This window comes from Gallus gallus, chromosome 2 (genome assembly GCF_016699485.2).
Source record: "Gallus gallus isolate bGalGal1 chromosome 2, bGalGal1.mat.broiler.GRCg7b, whole genome shotgun sequence".
NCBI classification, from domain to species: domain Eukaryota; kingdom Metazoa; phylum Chordata; class Aves; order Galliformes; family Phasianidae; genus Gallus; species Gallus gallus.
Window position 1 is genome coordinate 85,694,928 of NC_052533.1, and position 25,374 is coordinate 85,720,301.

The window sequence follows — 25,374 nt, forward strand, 5'->3', positions numbered from 1 at the left end:
TGAATCTAGAAATCTGTAAATGTTCATTAGTAGGACGTAATTTGGTTTCAGGCTACAGTCTGTAGTCTTAATGCTTTCTTTCTTCTTCTTTTTTTTTTCCCCATATCCAGAGTAATTTGAAAAGATCTTCATTCAAACAGAAAACATTCTATCTAAGTGCATTCCAAAGGTGAGCATGAAGGTACATCTTGTAACGTGCATTTGCTAAAATATTAAATCATAGAAACACAGGTCATCCAACTCCAGATTCTGCTAACTCTTCTTGTGTGCGTGTAGCACATCTTCCTCCATAGAAAATTCTACTGATTTCAAATAAGTAATTATGTTTATTAATATAATTATGTTAGCACAAGAGCTCTCTCTAGTGGAGTTGATGCTTTACTGTTTGTGTTGCTTGGATACTGAAAAATAGTAGTAATACTTAATCCTGGTGTCTGCCAACTACAGCTAAGGTCAGAATGGCATTACAATCAAATAGCACATAAGGAACATTTCCTTTTTTCTCTGTGTGTGTGTGCAGTATTTAAAAAAAATCATAAAGGGTGCTGGAGTGAAATCTTTGTAACTCACTGATTTAAATAACCTCAGCAGAGCTTGGATTTTTTGGAAGGTCCTCATGGACTATTCAACAAGAATGTAAGATTACTTCTGAGCATTCAATTATATTTGACAAGTCTTTTCTTTGACTGTTCTGAGATGTGGTGGCTAGAACTGGACAAAATGCAGAATGTATTGGTGCTGTGTCTGGTCCAATGGAAAATCTTGATGCTGGGTTATGTATGTGTCTTTCAAACTAATCCTTACTGAAAAGCCCAAGCCCCACAGCTGTGCCACATACAAAAATTTTCAAGAAAACATCTAAGTAGAGAATACTAAGTAGAGAAAACATCTAAGCTCAGAATACAAGTGATTCAACCAAACAGCCTTTTCCCTTAACCACGCAGCTGGCTTTTACATCTGGAAGAAAACAGACATTGAGAGAAAACTCTCAGTGACATGTGCAACATAACAGATCTTTTTACAACAAATAGGTTTTGTTGACTTCCTGGTTACTTTGCACCTACCAAGAGTGAATAAGGAGGAGCAAAGATTCAAGATAGTAACCTTGGAGACAGCAAACATTAATTTACACTGCATGGTCTTTTCCCTCTTTTTTTTTTTTTTTTAAATTCAGATCCTTATGTGTTTGTCTTTCACAGTTGCAACTATTTTTACCTTAAAAATTTGAGAGGCCCTTTACATGTTGCTAAAGAAACAAATTAGCTCTACTATGCAAACTATATTGCTTAGTTTTGAAATCTGTTAAACTGTCTAGTAAAAATAACACATTTCCATGAAGGGAAGTGCTCAGGGTTGAATGCAATGGTCAGTGTTGTCTTAACAAATTTGTTAGTATGTTGGAGAGGCTAGTGAGTAGAGAGCTGAAAAAAAAAAAATTATAGCAGATAGTTATTTGGATTAGTTACCATCACGAATGATTATGAAAAACCATTTAAGCAGTGAGGTGTAGAGCAGATCACGAAATTGAGGTTAACCACATTGGATGGAATCAAAGCACTCTTACATACTGGTTAATCCATTAGTTTCCTCTCAGATTAGGCAAAGAAATGTAGATCTGGATCCTAAAAGAGGAGCAAATCAAAGTGGGAACAGCTAAAAACAGGTCTTCTGAAGTGAAAAGGAAATGTCTAAGGTGGCTGATGTTGAAAGCAGAAAATGCAGAGGACTGAGGGCTTCTGGTTGCCTCGTGGTTTACTTGTGTTGCACCCAGACAATCTACTGCTATCTTGAGGACCAAGGCAAAAATTTTGTTTCTTCTTGTAGGTGGCAGGACAATCTATTTGGGGAAGCAATTGACTCAAAGTTGTTGCTAGGAATCTAAATAGAAAAACATGTGGAGAGATGAAGAAATGTAATGGAAGCGCTAAGCTGGCTTCCAGAAACATTATTACCAGTGAGAAAGGAAAAGTGGCCTGTCTATTCTCTGAGTTTGAATTTGGCAGGGCTGGCAGGCAGAAGGGCCTAGTTTTTCTCTAAGACTGAATACATTGACATGGCAGTCACTTGAAGCTGAAACTTCAGATGTTCAAATTTTATTTTTACATATGTGCTTCTTAAAATCGGCGTTCTTTTCAACTTTAATTTTGTATGTTGACATTTGAAGAAAAACAAGCTTCCTTCATTTCTTCCTTCCTTCTTTTCTCCCTTTCTCCTCTGATTTGTGCAATACAGAATCACCACTCCTGACAACGACAGATAAATTTCAAATTCTGGGTTGAACAGTTATTGTCTCAAGTGTTTTATTCATGGGCACAATATGCAAAATGTGAGTAGTTTTTCTTATTGTGGGAAAGTAATGTCATGTTCAAAACTGCCAAAGTTACTTGAATTTGACTTAGCTGTTTTTTTTCAGGTGAGCCTAGAAATGGAAAATTGAAAAAAGCTGCTACATGTTAAATACACAGCATACCTGTAGTTTTAATTCTTTTAGGTCAAAAAATATTCAAATGCATTCACAGTATTTTTGATTGAAAGAATTTGTAATTGGATTTCCAAACATGCTGCTTTCATCTTGGGCAGTACAATATGCACTTTGATAATAACATGGCTATGTCATTAGAAAGAAGTCCATTTACTAGTTTAGGCATAAAATGAGATACAGAAGAAGACAATAAAACACTTTCTAACATAATGTACCTTATTTTTTATTGTATTCAATAGAGGAATGATGAATAAGTAATCTCATAAGTGCATCGGAAATATACCTTGGCTGATCTCTTAGAGGTGTTGAGATTTCACTCCTGTTGAGATTATTCATATTGTCGTTTTAATTTCTAATAAAATGCATCGAACTTCATAATCTATCAAAATATGTGTCCACAAGCTGCTTAGATCATCTGCTGGAAGAGGCAAACTTCCACACTACAAAAGTAATGCAAGACAGGAAGAAATGAAATTAAGTGAAGATGAAAAGTAACATCTTCAAAATGACATTTTTTTATTATTATAAAGCCCTTAAATAATAATTTCATTATTTTCACTTATTCACACTCTTTTACTGGTAGTTGAGCAATATATCTATAAGCTGTTCTGGGCATTAGTTACATTTCCCCTTATGTTTAATGTTATCTCATGCAAATTAGATTTGCAGCACGCTAATCTGGCCCAGGTAGTAAACGTCACTGTTTGAATTATTTTATCCATCCATTACTTCTTTTTTCTCTTTCTGTAGCATTTATGCAATTACCAGTGCTAGTGGGATTCTCCCCTCCCTCCCTCCATGAAATCAGAAAAAATTAAATCTAAGGAAGCGAAATAAGGTTTACAATTTTTCTAGCTTTTTTCCTTAGGAGAAAGAGAAAGGAGCATTATTTGCTTTTAAGACATCCACATTTTTAAAATTTAATATCAGAACATAAGTAATTTTCATGATAATAACACTTATTATGTTTATAAGAAATTCTCGAAAGTAAGTGATTTTGCAACCTCAAAGGTAATAACAAAATGAGTGGAGCAGTTCTCTATCAAAAGGTGTGTAGTTCTTTCTCTGGACTCTCAGCATTTCATACAAGCAGCTCTGCATTCTCAAGAATAAAGACATTCTTATGAGTAGAAGAGTGTCTAAGCAGATTTGCTTTGAATTTTTTTTATTCACATCTCTTTAGAAGCACGTCTTTGTAGAAGTACAAGAATGATGTACTTCATTAGAAAAAGTATCGCAAAATAGAACTTGGCAATTGTTCTAATTCCTGAAAACATGCATTGGTATTCATCTTTCTTTTCGTGTTAATAATATCCTTTCCCTAGATATAATGAAACACTGAAAACAATTGGCAATTCATTTTGCATATTGAACTTTTCTTTGTTTGATGCTAAGCTGATGTTCAAAATTCCACTGACTAAAACACAAACCTTCCTGAAAACCTTCCTGAAAGGTAGGTTTTTTTTTTTTTTTTTTTTAGTAACTAAAAGACTAACTATGAATTTGGTTTTAGAATACGAAAAAAACAAAAATGCATCATGTATTGCAAGAATTTTAAGTGGAAATTATCTGCTACTATAATGGTTCATTAATAACAATTTATTACTCATACCCCAAATATATCACTGTTGGATTGCAATGCCATCATCCTAGCTCTTGCTATAAAGAGTTGAGTACTGTACAGATAGCCAATGATTTCCTAACTATAGCCCTTCTGAAGAAATCAAAGATACCATAGTTTTCAAGTCTACTGCCAATAATATATTTTATTCACAGAAATTATTTATTTTAAATCAAAGTGTTTTCAGATAATCTTTGTTGAAATTGTTTTAATTCTGAAAATATTCAAAACTAAATAAAAGAGAGAAGAGAGATTCAGGTCAGTAAAATGGAACAACCATAGAAACTTATTAATTTTAGAGTCTAAACACTCTTCAGTAATTAGTTAGTGTTATAATATGAATATATATTTTTCCTTTTTTTTTTTTTTTCCCTGAATGAAGATGAAGTCAGTTTCTTCTCCAGGAGACCACACTGTAGCCTTCCAGTACTTGAAAGGAGATTACAAGCAGGAGAAGGGCCTACTTTTTACATGGTTCGACAGTGAAATGACAAAGGGGAATGGCTTTAAACCAAAAAAGAATAGATTTAGGTTAGATGTTAGGAAGAAATTTTTTGCTCAGAGAGCAGTGAGACCCTTGCACAGGCTGCCCAGAGAAGCTGTGGGTGCCCTGGAGGGCTCAAGGCCAGGTTGGGTGGGGCCCTGGGCAGCTGAGCTGTTGGGGGGCGGCCCTGCCCATGGCCAGGATGTTGGAACTAGATGGTCTTTAAGGTCCCCTCCAACCCAAACCGTTCTGTGGTTCTATGATTCTCTGACTCCCAACACTCATGCTGGTTCTGCAAACATTTAACTCTCTTCATTCTAAAAATTCCTGTTTCAGCTGGTCTGATCTTGATGTTAACTTTGAACTTATGTGACTAGAGATATTTTCAGGTCTGAAACTATGTAAAAGTGATGTAGAATACAAGACAGAGAAACAATCTGTAAGTAGATGAGTATTTTTTATTCAGTTTTATTTTTTTTCCTATATATTTAAAAAAACTTAGTTTGTCATAAGAACGGGATGATTGATGTTCCACTGCTCCCTTTTCCCAGAGAGAGAAGCCATCATCTTTTGGCTTTGTTCCTTGGTTTATTAAATCTATGGAGAATGTACTGAGAGGGTCGGATTTTTTTTTTCCCTCCCCAAATTCCACGGGAGATGACCTCACATACAGAAATACTTCAGGCATTTTTTTTTTTTTTAATTATCATTCATATTTTGCTAGAAGAAAACAATCTCTCTAAGAGAACTGGCTTACATGCTTACATAGGCCAGAGCAAAAATGATGTGCTATGGTGCATGCTACAGTCTGCAAACAAGAAGGTTAAAATTTCTCTGCCAGGTACAAAAATTTAAAGAATAAAATAAAACCCCACAGCATCAGATTCTCCAAACCTGCCTGCAAGAAGAATGAGCAAAGGAATTCTGTGTTCTCAGTCTTGTTGGCTTTCAAGAAATTTTAGATAACTAAGGGAAAATCTAAGACAAAGTTGTGCTGCCAGTGTTATACTGGACCTCAAAGAGGGCTTGTGACAAGGACTGAGAAACAGTAGGCTCTATTTCATGCCATGATACATTAAAAGAACGTCCATTGGAGGATCCAGTTCATAGAGAATCAAAAAGATCAAGCTAAAATTGATACTGACCAGCATAGCTTCATGGAAAATAGATCTCTTAAACAAGATCTCTGTTAAACAAGCTTGCTTTTACTTTTTGGTGATGATAAATTTGGTTGATATGGTAAATTAATAGATGCATGTAGGCATTTAGAAGTTATTTGACATTATACAACGTGCTGTTTTGATTTAAAAAAAACCCACAAACAAACCTATTGCTATACCGTGTCAATAAAACACATGTTAAATAGATTAAAATCTGGCTAGCTGGCAGGTAACACAGGTAGTTGTCAATGGAGAGACATCAGTGAGCATAGATGTTTCTCATGAGGTTCTGCAGGGACACGTATTGTGCTCAGCACAGTACAAACACCTTCCTTTGTGTTTACAAAGTTAAAACAAGGTTGCTTCTGCTTGGTTAACAGAATGATAAATAATTATGAGGACACTGTAGTTTTGTTTACAGACTTTGCCTCTTGCTGACCAGTTTATCTTGATTTCCTTTTTTCTCTATGGGGAGCTACCTACTGGAACTGTAGTACTTTGTGACAGACATCCATAGTCACAGGAGATCAAAGTAGTTCACTGAAAAGCTCTGACTTTAAATTCTATGACTATATGAAGTGGTGATGTCTCTGTGTTAGAACACACAATGAAATGAGGTTAATGGCTTGGTGGGAGGATTTGTGGTGGAACATGAAGCGTGGGAATCTGTTCATATTCAGCATGGATATGAGCAGTTGGTGGGTTTTATATTTGATTGAGTCAGTATTTGTGAAGAGAAGGGTAGGTACTGGAAGAATGATACCCTGTCTGTATAGTCAAGAAAATGCAATGTAGAGATGACTGTACCAATGGCTCAAGTCTTTATGATGATTATGACACAGTGGCAGCAACACTTTTTGGAGATCCTTGCTGTGGATTAGGTGCACCTTAGCTGTATTCATCCAGTATATCACCTTCACCAATAAGCCTGCCTCAAAGTAGTCAGTCTCCATTTTGGAAGGATATATTGTTATTATAATGTTGGAACTGGAGGTGACTTATATTCAGCCAGTGCAGTGAGCTCTGTGTTCCTGGTTTTGGGGTTAAGACAGGCAGATGACAGATGAACATGTCCATCACAGGCTTTTGTGTTCATCAGCCAGATTACCTCTGAGATGAAAAAGCCAGGTCTGCAGCCCTTTCTGGGATACTATGGTATTGCATAGCACAGTGACAAGAAATACATTCTAAGACAAATGAACTGCCATTTATAGTTCTTTGTGATAGTGGTTTTAACTTTTCATTGTTTGATGAAGCTCTTAAGTAAACAGCATTTAAAGGAGAATATCAGATACCGCTCCTTTTACTGGGGTTCCTTTTAACTTTTTATTTCTTGGGTCTGTGTGGGGCCAAGATTATGGTATGACATGGTACAGTATTGTGTTGATGGTAATTTTCCTATATTGGCAACATCAAATAGAAGACGACTCTTTTGCAGTAAGGCTTCTAGTTTTCTGTAGTTGTAGTATAAGTCCCGAGACATATTAATTTACAAAGAAATAGATCAAGACAGGTTTTTTTTTTTTTTTTTTTTTTTTTTGGTAATTATTTTATTTGTTTTTATCTGAAACCATTCCCATGACTGGAAGGAAGGACAATATTTTGTCTTGTTTCTGAGAGGGTTTCCTATTGTGTTTTAAATGATGGCAAAGGTCTTATAAGTTTAAGGAAGGTATTCTTTTCCTCTAATATATTAACCTGCAACAATATTTCAGATCTACGTTTATTTCCTTACTCTATGTCTCACAGGTATTGATAGAAACCAGCCTTTATCACATTCTTCTCTTGATACAAAACTCACAAAGGACATGAATATGTTCAGCAAATAAAACAGATGTGTCTTAGCATGTTAGTTTATTAAAAACTTAAAAAATGTAAGCACTAAAAGAGTTTGTTAAGTATATTGTTGTTCAAGAGCAGAAATTTCCACTGATTCTCAGTACTAAGCATTATGTCCTTCACCTTCTAATATATTTGAAAAAGCTGAAGGAAATATACTTTCTGAAAGCTTATGGATCGAACTAGACTCTTCACAAATATTTTGGAATTTTCTTCTACATCAGGAATGACTGCTTGCTTGTTGGAGAAATGCTATGTGTACGTACACAGGCAATATTAAGGGATTTTCAGCTTTCCCTTCCCTTCCCTTCCCTTCCCTTCCCTTCCCTTCCCTTCCCTTCCCTTCCCTTCCCTTCCCTTCCCTTCCCTTCCCTTCCCTTCCCTTCCCTTCCCTTCCCTTCCCTTCCCTTCCCTTCCCTTCCCTTCCCTTCCCTTCCCTTCCCTTCCCTTCCCTTCCCTTCCCTTCCCTTCCCTTCCCTTCCCTTCCCTTCCCTTCCCTTCCCTTCCCTTCCCTTCCCTTCCCTTTTTTTTTGGATACTTGTTTTCTCATGCCTATTAATGCTCAGTGTTCAGCAATTTTCTTCTTATCTGACTTGTATCTTTGCTGATTCTTACCTTGTATTATAACAACAACATCATGCATTTAATTAATGACTGGTGGATGCATTTGGATACCTCCAGAGACTTGCTCCATATATGAACTCTGCGGTTTCTCAAAAATCCCAGGCATATAAAAAGTAACTGTAACTATTTTGTTTTATTTTACATTTCATTTTACTTCTTTATTAGTGAGGGTATGGAATTTATTAAAGAAACTAATTTCTACACACATTTGGACATTCATGAAATGAAAAAGAGCTAAATAAACCAAAGAAACAGAAACAGAATCACAGCTCATTTCTATCAGTTGCACATGGTTGCTTTGAAGAAAAAAACTTAAAATAACAACATTTGCAATAAATGCTGACAAAATGTCTGTCCTTTGTATCCTGTTGCTGCTTTCAAATCTATATACTTTTATTTATATTTTTGATTCAGAATCAAAAGCACACTGGAAAAGATGTCAGAACTCTGATTTCCTGTCATTTCATTCATTCATCATGTTTATCCTCCTGGGAAATATATTCATATGTTTCTCTCACAGCACTAAAAGATGGCTACAACTATCTCGAGTGATCTCAACAATGATTTGTTACTCAGGTATTGTTTTAATTTGTTACTATGTGTTTGGTCATAGTTCCACCAGATAATCAGCAAAAATATTTTAAAAATGTATTTCAAATCTGAATTTCCTGTTCACTTATCAGCAGGTTACTGTCCAAATAGGTGGTACATATGAAACATACCAAAAATCTCCCAGTGCGTAATGAAGAGGAGATTAATTGGATAGAGAGAATAAGAGTTTGAAAGTTAACTGGGAGGGAGCGCAGTTACATTGACTTGAGGCCAGTTGTGCTCAAAATCAAATGCTTTTGTCACTCCAGGTTCAGTTTAAAAAAAGGACTCCTGTGCACTGAGGATCTTGACAGGGAGCAACCAGCAAGAAGTTCCTGGTTTGAAAAAGGGCATTTAATAGGCAGAACTGTGTGTTAGGGGATGCTGGAGTCCTTGATGTTTCATCCAATTCTACAATGTGGATAGATAGGGATAAAGACCAAAAGCACTGTTTACAGCACGTACCATCCTAGGAGTTTGGAGTGACAGTCTCTCATGAGAGGACTAGGGGTGGGTTTCAGATAACATGCTCTAAATATCTGAAAGGCTTCTGCAGAGACAAAATAAACACTGATTATTTTTATTTTTTTAAAAATTATTATTATTTGTAGTGAGCGGTTCAGGAAGTAACGCGTTTAAAATTCATAAAGGAATATATGTGGCAGATGTTAAGACAACCTTCCTTATGGTAAAGGCAGACGAATAATTGGTTGGTGATGTTGTATGTAAAGACCTCCAATGATGAAAATACCAAAGCTTAGACAATATCCATGTGATATGACATAAATTTAGTTGATTTTGCTTTGGGAAATCAAGCTAGACAAGGTGATCTCTTGAGGTACCTTCCAGACCTTTGCCTCTACAAACTGTATTTGAACTGACATGGAAAGTACTGGCTGAATGTTTTAAAATAAACCCATTACCCAATTTATCTAGGGATCACACGTCCCCTTGTTCATTTCCTATACCAATTGTGGTCTCATCTGTATAGGATTCCATTTTATCTGGACACTGATTGCCCGAGGTCAACTCATTTTTGTGCAGGGATACTTGGCATCATCTGCAGTGTGGCTGAGTCAAGAGGGGTTTGATTTTAACCATAAGAGAGCTAGAAGCACTTACTTGAGGGTCTTAATGCTACACCCTAATAGAGAGGATTTAGATTTACAGAATGCTCACAGATGGCTTTAATATCTTCTAGTTAAGGTACTTCAGAAGCTTCATTAGTGAGCTTGGGGTGGTTCAGCAGAGATATGAATTAAAACGTTAAGTTTTGTAGGTATGCCGCAGGATGGGATAAAGCATATGTTTATAACTTGGGAAATAAAATGTGAAAGAAAATAAAGATTACAACAAGCCTGTAAGAAACACAGAGAATTTGTAGCCGCAATATTGTTTGTCTTGTGAAAGAAACCATGGCATGTATTTCTTAGTAATGTCAGCTGATGGAGCTGAGACCATATAATGTTCTTTGCCACAAGCAGAACATTTCTATTGCTAGTTATTGATCGTATTGCTAGTTATTGTGAAAAACATATATTATAAATTGCATTCCTTTTATTTTTTTTTTCCCCTGATGTGAAAAACTTGCTGCACAGGAAGCTACTGCCACAGAAATTCTCTGGAGAAACAGGAGGGTACATTTCCTCTCCACAGCCTATGTTTAATCTGCCAAATGATGGGCAGGAAGGCAAGCTGGCTTGTCAAATGTCTGCTTTTTCAAGAATTTCTGTTTGCATATGAAGGCCTGCTTCCTACACAGTTTGCAAGTCTCAGACCAGCTGAGAGAGCATGATATTCAAATGATAAGTAGATGATACATAGAAGGAAAGGAGGTAAATAGAATTGCAAAAGCTTCAGAATAGTGTTCAAAATCACTAGCTGTGCTCAGTTGAGAGCATGGCAAGGAACAGAGCTGGGCTTTTAAACTAAAAGTGAACACATAGAAAATTAAATTCAAAATTGGTAAGCATCAGAAGGTTGGCCAGGCTAGTTCTTTTCTGGCAGAAGTTATCACAGATCAAAATGTTAGAAACACAAGAAATCTGTCGTGCTTCTGAAGCAATCTTAATTTAATTTGTAGCCTTCAGTTCTTTTATGCTTTATTTTTATATTTACACTGTTTGTTTTTAATTTCACATTGAGAGTGGTTGTTGCTTTTTTTAAGAGGTGTAAGATTAATAACAAAATGCCACCTGCACAGCCCACCCCTCTGAAGGATGTACGTAGCCCCTCAGTTTATCCATAGTGAGGCCTTTCTCTTTCATTTGTCTCCTGGCTCCAGCCTTCCAAATACAGTAATTTAGAAACTTTAATAATTAATAATCTTCTTGTGCTTTCATTTTCCTCCTCCCAGGCTCAGCCATAGCTGAGGTTTAAGCCCTAAGAGAAGTGCCAGGCACGGTTGCTCTGAAAGCCTCGATGTGCTCCTTGGCTTCTTTTCAGGAAGAAATCCCCCTGGAAGGGATGAGGTAGCATACCTTACATGACAGCTGGGTGCAGTGTGGAGTCCATTCCCTCTCCTTCCCATTCTTGTTGGCTCACATGCTCCTGGCTAACACAAGGTTCCCTCCTGGCACAGGGGATGGCGGGTAGCCAGAGGCAGGCAGGGGCATGAAGGGCTCCATGCAACATTCCTCCTGTTCCAGCTGCTCAGCACCCGAGTGGTCGCTCCTCTCCTTGATCAGCCACTTCCTGTAGCTACATGTTTAGTTTCCATTCTTCTGGACTATCAGTTTTAGACTTTTTAAAATGCATTTAATTATTTTTCTTGTGTCCACCTCTCCCATGCACTTGACTTTTTTGTTTCATTTCTCAACATCCATACACCTGGTCGCACAATCTCTGCTCATTGTCATCTTCTGTGCTCTCCCATAGCCACAATTTTCCTTTTTGTCCCATCATTACTACAGTAATACCTCTCACCTCTGCTCCTGGATTTTGCTGCCTTTTGGATCCCTTCCTGAATCATCTTGCCTATAACAGAGCAATTCTGCTGAAGACCACTCACTACAATCCCACTTGATAGCAGTCAATTCATATTACTCTTTCTTTTCCTCTGACTTTTCTTATACAGACTTATTGCTGTAGTCTGTGTGCTTCTTCTACCCTGTAAAGTCAAATGTGACATTAATACTTGTGCTATTCACAGCATTTCAAACATTGATTTACACTACACACTACATACTTTCAGTACAGAAATACCAAAATACACTTTCAGTCTGAATGGCTTTTATTTTAAATTGCAAATAAAAGCATGTTTTCCCTCCAAAAGTAGCAAAAGCTCATAGGCAGATATTGCTGTTTATCATACAGCAATTTTAAAAAATGCTTTCAGTACAGGGCAGTAAGCAGTTAGTATTGTGCCCCACAGCAGATTAGATATTGAAGTTTTTTCAGCTCGCTTTCTTCTGAGTTTTGTGTATTGCTACTGCAAAATAGATAGTGCTCAAAAGGAATTTTCCCCCTTTCTGCTTTTCTGACAGAAAGCAGATAGTCTATACTGAATATTTTAATTCTGCAATGAAATAAACAAATGAGAATAATAATAAATGGAGTTTCCGTGGAAGTAAAAGAAAACTATGAAATAAAAATAATAAAAAACCCCAGCAAGCTGTTAATTTTGAGTGTTTTTCAATATTAATGGACTGATCTATAATAATTCATTTCAGCCTGTTCAATATTAAGCTGCACTTCTCTGCTCTCATTTCCTGTTCCTGGTGTTTCAACTTTTCTAAAAGACCCAGAGAAGAATCTCTGGGAAAATGTAACATTCATTTCTTCCATAGTAAATTTCTCCAGCCCGATCTTGCAGAATGTTTTTGTCATGTTAGCATGCTGAATCTGCTGAATCTGAGAATGTTCAAGTGTTTGAACAGAAATGTCATTGTCCTTATTATTGTGGAATACAAAAAACGGCGTGAATCTTTTCATAATACTTAATATAGGAACTGCGATGTTCCAGAAGGAGCTTATATTTTTGCATACGTAATTCATCATGAAATGTTTTTTAGGAAATATTCCAAAAGCTTTTGCCAAATTTCTACTTTTGTGTGCTGAGTTCCCTCAGAAAGGAAATTATTTCCATCTACTTTCAGATCACTAAATGCTTTGTACAGAGCACAGGACTTATCAGTTATAGTTATTCCACAATTCTTAAACAGAGATAAAAATATTTTAAATGAAAATTCTTCAGAACAAGTAATTTTAAAGGCTGATTGCTGCTACTGGTTCTTATTACACAAACCTGAATATGCTACATTAATGAGCATAAGTTTAAAATTAGCTTTCACTTGTTTTGTAACTGAGCGCTAAAAATGTTTTTCATAATGATTCGATTTTGTCTTAGTAGCCAGAGGATATAATTTCTGTTGTTCTTTTTTTTAAATTTTTTTCTTTATTCTTTCAAGTTTCTTTCACGGTTCATATTCCTTTGAATAATAAAAAGGCGTAGTTATATAAATACAAATTTATTTAAGAGCAGAGGATCCAGATCAATGAAAGGTTAGGATGATGAAGTAAAGTCAAAATCAATTATGCTTAAAATAATTATACTTTACAGATTTCTCTTCTCTCTCCTCTAGTATTGTATTTCATATGCAGTGTTTTAAGTGATTTTGAGAAGAGAATGCTTAAAGATACTGGAGAACTGTGACAGTAATTAACGATCTTGGATCCTGGAGGCCTTATATGAAATGACTTTCCTTGTGCCAGGAACATTATTCCAAAAATATATGAATAGGCAAAACCTTTTTTTAGCTAGGTTTTTTTTTAGCATCTCTAATTTCTTCCAAGTAGCTTACAGACAGAGAAGGCATTAGAAAATTATTTTCCCTTGTTTTTAAATTGACCATTCCCTCCAAGACATCTACTCGATTCAAAGTAAACATCTCTATTCAAGTAGATAAGGGAGGTCAAAATAAGTTGTTTCATGTTTAGAGAGCAATTACAGCTTGATAAAGTTTTGGGTATCACATTTATTCTTTGCACAGCTAACAAGATGTTATATTTCTGGGCTTTATCAGCCTGTTGGCCTTCCCCTTCAACCACTCACTTACGAGCACCACTTTATTCCTCTTGAGCTGGTGCTTTTCAGGGATGAAATAGCAGCTTGCAGTCAGCAAAGATTGCTGATAATCTCTTCCAGTCACTCATATAACTCTGATAATACCTAAAATTTTCAATTTATATATTACTCTGAAGACACATGCTCCCCTCAATGGGTTTACAATCTCAGTGGGATTGTCTCTCTACACTTACGCTTACCCCCGCGGTGTGACCGCTGCTCTACTCTGGTCACGCTATGATCCAGCTGTGCTTCATGGCACCTTTCTTTCCAGCTGTGAGTAATGTGTGTAGGGCTTTCCGTGTTTGAGGGAAGGCAAAAATGCACAATTTACTTTAAGTTTCACTTTGGACTTTTCATTTCGCTCACTCTCTTTCAAAATGAGAAGCAATTTGTTACGCAATGCTAATGTATTTTAGAAAAACAATTTGTGTCTCTGTAGAGAGAAGAGCAAATTAGTGCCTGTGGAGTAGCCTTTTAGCAGCTGTAGATAAAAAAAATCTGTGGAAGATAAACCGTTGAAAAATACACATTAAAAACAGTGACTTAAAAAAATTGAAGAAGCTGGAACGTTTTACAAGAAAGAAGGATCATTTCAGGTGGGCACGGAAAATGGTCAGACACATTAAGGGTAATCAGAACCCAACCAGATTGACATCTGCTGAAGGAGATGATGCTTTTGGCTAGAAGCAGAATCACCTTTGCTCAGAAGGTGTGCAGGGGAATTCTCACTGCATGTCTGACAACAAATGACCACTTCTGGAGGCCAGGTGCTGGTGGGACCTGCAGTCTGGCTTCATGTGGCTGCTCTTTATGTCCCTGCTCTGTACCTTGTGCACATGGCCTTCCACAGGCAGCTGCTGTTGGAAATGAGATGCTGGAGAAAATGCTTCTTCATTCTGATCCAGCTGCAGGCTTATTGTCTCAGAAACTATATCATCTCTGTTTTTGTTTTCTTCCAATGGCACAGGGATGCTTGAACTATTGCCACAATGCCAAAGGGTGCATTTTCTGTCTTCTCCACTTTTTTTTTTTTCTTCCCCACTGCATGTGTAAAATGTCTGAGAACTCACAAGGCATTTTGAAGATACTTTTTTAAGCCTTTATCTTAGAGTGATGCTGTAAATAATTGAAGCTAGCTTGGTAGCTGCAGCTCTGCTTTGTCTAACATTCAGAGGTCTCAAAATCTGGCATTTTGCAAACGTTGAGATGATTTGTGCTTATGGCACTTCTTGGTTAATCAGTGCTGTACTGAGTCCCCACAGTGATGTTTCTGAGTGTTTCTCTTCCCTTCAAGTTGCACTTTACCTCTGTGCTCTTGGGCTTTCAGATTATTCCCCTCTGCAGTAGAAATGTGTATGAAGTCAGGTACTACTTTACAGGAATTCATTTTATTTCATTGTAGTATAATATTCCATAGCCTTTAAAATAAAAGCTGTAGAAAAGATCACAAAGCTTTAACCTCCTTATAATTGGCAGGATTAACCGCCTTATATTTAGCATTATAACTGAGTGTGGGATAATTAAATAAGCATAGAAAGGCATAAGGAAGGTCAGGATCTGGTACCTCAGATTTTTCTCTCACAACGTTCTGTCAATGCAATATAATCTCCTACCTTTACCAGTCAATCACACTTCTCTTTAAGCTGATTTCCATTTTTTTTTCCCACATGATGTAAACAAAAAAGATGGAATTCATAGAATCTGCTTTACAAATGCCATGACATCAAATCAAAAAGAAACTTCCTGTTACTAATCACTTGCAAAACTTGTCTGCTGTTAGAAACATGAGAGTACTGCAATTTAAATCATATCTGAGAAAAAAATGTGGTTTTTTTTTTTTTTTTTTTTAACCTAGTGATGTATTTGTTGAATCCCTCTTTCCATTAGGGCACCTGGATCTATAACTTCATGCGATAAAATAAGTGTTATTCATATATGAGTGAACATAGTGTACTGTTCCTTCTTGTGGGACTTACCACTGTTACTAGGGGACTCTTTTATTTTACTGGAAGCAGTTAGGAAAATCTCAGCAGGCCTTGGTACAATTATCGTGGCCCCTGGTTTCCATCTAGTGCACTTCCAGCTTTGCTGTTCCTAGCCAGTGGGAATTTAGCAAACTACTTGGAAGGGGATCTAGTCACTGAGGCATCAAAATGTACCTTCTTCTCACACACCAGAAGGTAGAGATGTGGCCTGAAAGCTGCACTGCGCCTTTTCACACAGTGATCTCATCAGGGAAAGAGTCCCAGGGTTCAAACACAGTATCCAAAAATAAACACCTTTCAGTGCTTTCATTGTGGGGGCTTGTTGTCTTTCCTCCTTTTGTGTTGGCTCTGGAAATTGGGTGAAGTATCTTGCAGTGTTCAGGAAAAAATGATAATTTTAACTTAGGATACCCTCTGTTTGTTAACTTTCCCTGGCTTCCACGAGCAAAAGCAGGGAGTGAGCTCTCAAAACATCTCTCTTACTAGCAGATCCAACCTATAGGTGCCTGTGACAGAAATATTTGAAAACATGATTAAATGAAACCACCCAAGCCAGGCACATTTTGAAAAATAAGCACTGTATTCCTTCAATTTGCTGTAAATAGTAATTTACTTTGGTTATTTCCTTTAATTATAGTGTTCCATCTTTACAAGAGGCTGTATTTAGGAACAAAGGGACTAGTGTCACTGTAAGGTGTATGTTATAATAGACACATTTGTATTAGGCTTCAATAGAAACCTGCAGTGTATCCAGCAATTCTGTGGCTCTTGTGACCACCAACCCTTCCCCTTCTCTGGTTTTGTCAATGTGATATCTTTTTTTTGTTTTGTTTTGTATGTGCTCATTTAGGCTCTTTCTGGTTATGGGTTTGTTAATACGTGTGGGTTATCTGTTTGTTTGTTTATTTGTTTGTTTTCCAACCTAACAAGTGTTATATATAATCCAATCATTCCTTTTATTTTTTTTTTTTTAAGAAACAGGAAATCAAGATATCTAGCAAAGCTATTTATACGCAGTAGGAAACCCTGGGTTGCAGGGAGGGCTAATATACAAAGACCGACAACCTATTTCTTTAAATGACAAGCTGACATATTTATTTTTATTATTTCACAAAAGTATCCTCCAGACTCATCAGTCACACTAAAACCTCTTTCTCCCTTCCTGCAGACAGAGTGCGGAGCCTTACTGAGAGCCAGATTGAGAGAAATACAAAAGCTAAAAACTACCTTTGTGGAATCAAAAAGGGTATTTGAGGACCTTCAACATAATGCACTGGAACATAAAATGTAAGACTTTTCCCGTTTGAGTAAATTTTTATATTGTTGATTTTTTGCGAAGTTAAATTACAGCTACATAAAGGGATTTTTATATATACTGAAAATTAACTTTATGTTATGCACAAGTTGCATTTCTACTTCATATCTACTTCTACTGGAATGCCAGTTCCTATAAAATCTATCTGATCTTTCTACCTGAATCAGAAACGTCACCACTTTTAGGGTACTAAAAGAAATGGTTCCTTTGTAAATGGTAGAGCATCTTACAGTATTTAAAAAGTACAATAATGAGACTCAGACACAAACTAAGTTGCCATAAACAGGCTTATTTTTCTGCACTTAGTGTGGCATTTTCCAGTAATAGCATTTTCTACAACAAAAGTGAGAATTCAGTTTTGCTCAAAGAAATAATCACCTTAGCTTTTCAATGTGCACATTTTTATCTGTCAGTTGTGTAACACCAACATGGATATATAACGTAATTTAGAGTGTCTTGAGCTGGAATTTAAAATAGCTACAGACCAAGATTTGATATTGGAAATACAAACAATGTGTATGCAAATATCACACTGGAAAAGCATGTGTATCTGTTTTGCATGTCACCTAATAGAAAGCCTATTCGTTAAGGCTTTCAAATAAAATTGAGTTAAACCACAGATGTGCTTAAAGCACAAAGGTTTTTCTTTCCACTGTCCATCTTATTTGTACTTTAAACTGATGCTGAATACAAATTCTGAACACTTCTAAATCCCTGGAAATGTATTTTGGAATATCCATCAAATGCAGGGCTGGGATCTAAAAAATTAGTGATTGCATAGTGGGACACAGGGGGTATTTCTATATGTTCCTGTGTATGCATGAGCTCTCCGCCATTCGTAGCAGCCGTTTGATGATGAATGTCTTACTAAGAAGGGAAGTTCTACGCTTATTCAAATCATTATTTTGAAATAAGTAAAGCATAAAAATAAGGACTCCTAACCTCATAGGTTTGCCATTAATTTAATTAAAAAATGACATGCTATAAAAAAAAAAAAATCAATTGTAAAGAGGAGAAACAGGAAAAATATTTTTAAATGCTCCAGGTCCCATGCATTACTTGCATTGCACAACATCACTCATGAGCCACTCAGTAAAATTTGACTTACTTTGGAGAAGGAGTCAACTGATGAAGCATTTTAGAGTCCTGAGGATTTATAATGTCAGCGTTACAAGCCCTTCTGAGAATAGATAACAATTCTGTTAACACAAACGCAAAGGCTACTTTTCTGCTTAAAAGTTATGATACCAGCATCCACTTATTAAATGCTTGAGTGTGTCTTATGCCACATCCATATTACTTGCTTATAAATTGACTATTTCTTAATATGAGACGATATAAAAATACTGTCACAATCTCCTGTGTGAATTCAAACTTTATAGAAAATACTTTTGTTTACCTCATTGCTTTCACTTAAAAGAAAAAGCATCACACTACTTTAGGTATCCAGAATCCTGGTGTGTCCATGCACAGTGTTTTATGACATCTGCATTTTACAGGAAGAGGGGGAGGAACAACACAGTTTTTACATTAACATAGATATACTAGAGAAGTGCCATTATTGAGTTAGCTACCTACTCCTGTCCATTCATGAATGAATAATGTTAGAATTAACATGAGCTATAGTGCATTATTTATTATTTCTCTGGGTTTGATGCTTAGCAGAGGTGCTAAAGGTCTAATGCCTTTTAAATGTAATTCATTTCCCTTTTTAATATGTTTTGCTTGCTAAAAGAGACACTTCAATTTTCCTTTGCTATTGGTATTTTGGGAAAATCTTTCTTAAATTAGAGTAATATTGAAATTATTTCAAGTTAATAGTTAAATAAATAGAACAATTAATTCAAAGCATGCAATTATTTAATTTTAAGGAATAGACCCTGAAGTAAACTTGAAACGTGTCTATTTGGTTATAACCTGTACCTGTACCATGAAAGTGAAAACAAAATTATGCTCTTATGCTCATTTTCTCTAATATTTATTTCTGAAGGTTCAAGAATTGCTAGCAAGAAAGCATCCAGACTGAAAGCCTGGCACTACTGAAGTAATAGGAGTTTCATTCACAGTAGCACAACCCCTTCAGTGATTGTTTGTTCTTGTTTAAACAAGATTCTTATTTATGCTGTTAAAGACTGAAGATTAATATTTTATGATTCATAATACATGTTGTTGAAGCTTGGTGAAGCAGGCAGTAAAACAGACACTTCCTAAGAAGCATTTTCAGCACAAGCAAAATTGCCCAGACATTGCTCAAAAGAGGCTGTCCAAATGGGCCCGAACAGTCGAGTGATCTGTATAGAAATTAAGAGTATTAGTTACAAGCTGGGAAAACACCCTTTCTAATTGTAAAAATATAGCTGTTGTGTGTCAAGGGCAAATTAAACAGAGAAAGCCTCCAGAATCTTACAAACCACTGTGAGAATGCTTTCTCACCTGTGGGAATATCTGATTATCGGTCTTAAGTTATGAGGCTTTTTGGCAAGGTATGCAAATTCCTGCAATGAATTCAGTCTACTAAAAGCAAGCTGTTGGCTAGTGCTCTTGGCAAGCTTAGGGTTTGCAATGAGCCTTCTGCAAAAAATGTTTCGATCCTTAATCATTTTGGAGAACAATTGCTTCCTCAGGGCTTCTGTCTGCAATGTGAGTTGACGTGTTTCTTCTGTTGAGATGCTATGTGATGTGTCCCAGTTAAACACCTTAATTTGGAATGGAGTATTAATTTATTCTTTGAATTTGTTAACTACATTTTCAAGGGTTTTCACAATACCTCTGAAGTTCCCTATGCATCTCCACGTAACTTCCCAAACTGCAACTTTCCAGAGTCCAAAGAATATCCTAATCAGGATCATAGAATCATAGAGTCATAGAATGGTTTGGGTTGGAAGGGACCCTTAAGATCATCTAGTACCAATCTCCCTGCTATAGGCAGGGACATCTCCCTCTAGACCAGTTTACTCAAAGCCCCATCCAGCCTGGCCTTGCATGCTTCCAGGGAGGGGGCCCAATCACTAAAAGAAAACTCCCAAACAACCCAAATTACAAGTACGCAGCCTGCAGTGGACACAAAAAGGTAGGCAGTGCTAGAAGGATCTTCTTTCTCTGAATATTTGTAAGAATGTTTAATGATAAACAAGATGAACAAGATGAAGAGTCACCACACCCTTAAGTTTTCTTCAGATAATGAATTAACAGGTACTGTGGTGCACTTTATTCTTAACGTCATTATTAACAAGCATTCCAGACATCAATAGAAATTGTGAAATTCAACCATTGCAATTGTATATGTTGCCTTGCAAAGGCATCTAGGTGGTTATGTGGGCTAAGCGATGAGACTGACTGGCCTTGGTGGGCTGCTCCTCCTGTGTGCAAGCATCACAAGCTCCTCCTGCACTGCCTTCAGTCTTTGCTGGTGAATAGAACACAGGCATTTTTCAGCTTGAAATCTCTTTTAGGATCTCAATATCCTTTTATTTTTCTTTGTTGTCATGTTTACCATTACCATTAGAAGATGGTACATACATTATCAGTTACGAAATGTGGTGAAAAATCCATACCAAGAATAATCTGAAACTTTCTTCTGTAGAAGGGGGTACAAGAATAGCACATTTTCTATCCACTAAATGCCTGCTAATTTTGGGAATTTCAGCTGATCACAAAGGATTGTGAAGGAAAAGAACAGCAATAGTAGCAGCTTAGATCTGGACAGCTTCTTCCTCCATTTTAAAATGAACAAAGCTTAGACCCACAGTAACTTTATTTAACTCCTGTTTATTCTAGTGGTAATTATAAAATTAAGTAAGGACTAGACAATGAATGTGTGTTAGGAAACTTGGTCTATGTGGTTTGAGTGGGATTGTGTTGAAACTTGTTCTCTAAGCCTTTTAAATGTCTCTCACCTAAAACCTTAAGGTAAAGTATGAAACTGTAATGAACAAATAAAGAAATTAAAACTATCTAATTAATTAAACTCATGGAAAATTAGTATTAAAATTGCATTCCTTGCAGTACTCAGACTATTATTTACAGCTATTTTTTTTTAATTTCATATCAAAACTATAAATGGCTTTAATAGCAAAGACACTTCAGAAAATGCACTTTCTATAAACCATTTTAATTTTGCTATTGCACTGAAGTGAAGGCACACAATTAGATTATTATTATCATTATTATGTGTGAAAAAGCCATGTGACCATTTCTGTGTGCTTATGATTTTTTCCCCTGACATTTTGGAAGTGCAGAATGCTTACAGATTTCCAGCTGCCCCAGTATAAAGCAAGTGAGCAACCAAAGCCACACTCTGAGTTAAAAAAAATAAATGACCTTGTAGTCAACACTCATTAACCAATCAACCAAACAAACAAAGCAGGGACAAAACAGCAGAAGGCTGCAGTCAGCATCCTAAAGCATATTTGTGTCCTGCATCTTGTCATGATTGATGCTCTGCACTCATGGCACTTGACAAACATTGTTTTGCAGGTAGTTAGCATGATGACAAATTAACAAATGAAATAAATGGATTACAAAGCATTTACGCAGTCATTTATGCCTTTTTCACATCCAGCCTGGATTACTACAGAGTGATCAGAGGCTACTTACGAAGCGATATATAAGCTTTACAAGGTGCAACATGCAGCAGGGTGATTAATGCAGAAGGATTAATGAACATAATTTTGAATCAGTAGCTTTTGTCTTACGCCATTTGCTCATTTTGTTATTAATAGGCACTGAAATCATGACCCTTATTTCATAAATCCTTAAAGGACTGGTAATGGGCTGATAGTATTCTTGAAACATCTTTGAAACAGCCTCTGATAAACAGGAACAAAAGAGATGATCATCCAGGAGCAAACATCTGAGAAGCAGGGTAAATTACCTTGGGTGATGGTCCACTCTATCATGGCAGCAGTGCTTCTGGCTCCTCCATACTTTACTGGTTTGGTACTGTAAGTCTCAGTGGACTATTGCTGGGGGGTCCTCAGGTTTCGAATGACTTACTGGAGTGTCTCTCAAAATCTGTGGTGGAGAATGACACAAGTCATTTTTCATATGCGTCATCCCTTGCTATGTGGTGTGCTGCATTTGTAGACAATGACTAAAAGTGCTCCTTTCTAAGACAGACTTCACAAGATCTAGGTGTTTCTGCTGAGCTGCAGAGGATTTGCCAGGGTGCTCTGGAGCAAATCACAGCACAAAGATGCCCCTCACTTTGCATGGGTACCATCAGTGTGTGGTGCTGGCCTGCTACAGCTGCCAAAATTCTGTTCTTCTGAGGTCTCGTTCTGGGATAAACTTGTTAAAATTTGGTTTGTCCACTCCATACGACAGAGAGCAGAGATCATGATCCTAAGCACATTCCATGGATGTTTCCCATTGTCTTGTTTTGGACAAATAATCAGAAAGGTAATTTGTACCGAAAGTATTTTGGGTTCATTCTTTTTTTTTATTTTAAGTTTGATTTTTTAAATGATGCATAGTAATTTTTTATGTGTTGTTAATCTGATGTGTACCACAAGATAAAGGAAACTTTTGATCTTACACTTACAGTTTAGCAAGTTAACACGTGTCATCTGAGCTGTGGTAACTGCCCAATTTTCTGTTCTTTGCCTGTGGCAGCTACTTAATAGTTCCATTTAACTGGCCCTCAGAGAAAGCACCTGCAGAGATTTGATGTACCGCAGACTGTCTCACCCCTTACAAGCATGTGAAGGTGTGAGTTTCTCAATTTGACCACCACAGTTGACCGCATACTTGTAGTATCTTGAATTATGGTGTATATATTTGTACAGAACATATTGAAAGTCAGCTGGGAAGCTCCCCCCAGTTATGAAGCACTGAACATCTGCAGGATGAGCAACTCACACTCTGGGAGAACATAACTGTCATATGACTGCTAGAGGACATGTTTTCAGTGGTAGCATTATACATTTGTGGTCCCTGAGGTGATGATGTGGAGAGCCAAAAGTCTGGGGTATGGTAAGGGAGTTGGCATGGGCTCTAGGGGAGTGAAGTCTGACACTGCAGGTTTGTAACTCATTCTAGAAATTAAGATGCACTATTTTTGGAGATGTTTGCTACAGAAAAACACCACACCTTGTCTGAAGTGCAAAGATGGAAAAGAAAAGAGAATGAGGTAATAGGCAAGGGAATGATGGCAACTGAAGTGCCAGTTGTGCCTTAAGGTGGCATGAACAGGTCTAAGGAAGGGAAGGAAGGGGAACTGAAGGAAGTGAATTAAGCTTTATGTAAGAGCTGTGACTTCAGGCTTATACCAGTAGCTGAAAAATTAATTTGTTGAACAAAACTTGATGACCAACCTGTTCCAAGGCTATTTTGTGCATTAAAATTCAGGAAAAAAAACAGTAAAAAGAATGATAAAATATTACTAATAGTAAGAATGTGATGCTTTTCCATCAACATTACATGTGAAATATATGCCTGAAAGCGAATTGTGGTGATCAGAAAGTAGAAAATAGACACTTGGAAGAGAGCTCTAGTTGATGCACACTCATAGAGATGAACAAGATGAGAAACTACTCTTATCCCCACTCTTTTGGTGAGTTGCAGGCTGACATGCCTAACATTCCCCAATCAGTGTACAGTTCTGTAAACTAATTGAGATGATTCAGCTATCTTGTGTTGCAGTGATGCTCTTTTCCATATGTAATGCTGAGGATCTTCAGGTAGCAGTGACCAAGCTATCTCCAGATTTAGGAGCAGTGATGACAGCATTTAGTCAGGTGCAGAACTGCATTAATGCTTCATTGCTGTCAATGTCCAAACAGGACCTCTTGGTCTGATGTGGGACAATTGAAGCATTGGGCCCAGCCAGCATGGGTTCATGAAGGCAGGTCCTGCTTAACCAGCCTTGTCTCTGTCTGTGATCAAGTGACCTGCCTGGTGGATGAAGGAAAGGCTGTCAACATAGTCTACCAAGAATTCAGCAAAGCCTTGACGCTGTCTTCCACAGTATTCTCCTGGAGAAGTTGGCAGCCCACAGCTTGGACAGGTACACACTTTGCTGGGTAAAGAAGTGGTTGGAGGGCCAGGTCCAGAGAGTGGTGGTGAAAGTAGTTAAATCCAGCTCGCAACTGGTCATGACTGGTGTTTCCCAGGGGTCAGTATTGGAGCCCTGTCCTCCTCAGTATCTTTATCTGATGATGTGGATGAGAAGATTGAGTGCACCCTCAGTAAGTTAGCAGATGACACCAAGTTGGAGTGTCAATCTACCTGAGGGTAGGAAGGCTCTATGGAGGAGTCTGGACAGGACAGATAGCTGGGCTGAGGCTAATGGCATGAAATTCAACAAGAACAAGTGTCAGGTCCTGCACTTTGGCCACAACAACTTCGAGCAACACCACAGGCTTCGGGCAGACTGTTGGGAAGACCGTGTGGAAGAAATGGACCTGGGGTCTTTGGTCAACGCTCAGCTGAACGTAAGCTAGCAGTGTGTCCAGGTAGCCAAGAAAACCAATGGCATCCTGCCTTGTGTCAGAAGTAGTGCAGCCAGCAGGAGCGGAGGGGTGATCGTCCCCTTTTACTTATTACCTTGAGTACTGTGTTCAGTTTTGGGCCCTTCACTACAAGAAAGACATTTCTCTGTGTCCAGAGAAAGGGAATGAAGCTGTAAGGAGGCTGGAGCACAAGTCTTATGGGGAGTTACTGAGGGAACAGGGATTATTTAGTATGGAGAAGAGGAGGCTCAGAGGAGACCTTATTGATCTTTGCAATGACCTGAAAGGAGGCTGTGGTGAGCTGGGGGTCAGCCTCTTCTCTCAGATGACAGGGATAAGATGAGAGCTAATGCCCTCAAGTTGTGCCAGGGGAGGTTCAGGTTGGATATTCAGAAAAAATTTGTCTCCAAAAGAGTAGCCAGGTGCTGGAACGGGCTGCCCAGGGAAGTGGTTGAGTCATCGTCCCTGGGAGTGTTCAAGAAATGTTTAGGTGTACTGAGGGATATGGTTGAGCAGGGAAATATTGGTGGTAAATGCGTGATTGGATTAAATGATCTTGGAAGTCTTTTACAACCTTGGCGATTCTATGATCTTATGATTCTATGGCCTCAATCACAGTTTGGGTTCAACATAGCTACTTCAGCTAATTAAGAATTAAAAATGTGTGGAGAAAGCAAAGAAACATTGCATTCAGTCAGCACTATAGTAAAAGGAAAAGTAAAGACTGTGTGGCCTTCAAGAGCTAAGCCCTGTA

General features: G+C 37.4%; 1 long non-coding RNA gene across 1 annotated transcript in view; it reads left to right on the forward strand.

Moving 5' to 3' along the window:
* LOC112531818 overlaps positions 1-25,374 on the forward strand; it is a 53,435-nt gene that overhangs the window by 822 nt on the left and 27,239 nt on the right. The window contains exons 2-3 of the long non-coding RNA XR_003073844.3: positions 111-169; positions 17,023-17,141. This is a non-coding gene — a long non-coding RNA (uncharacterized LOC112531818). The remainder of the gene's footprint in view (positions 1-110; positions 170-17,022; positions 17,142-25,374) is intronic.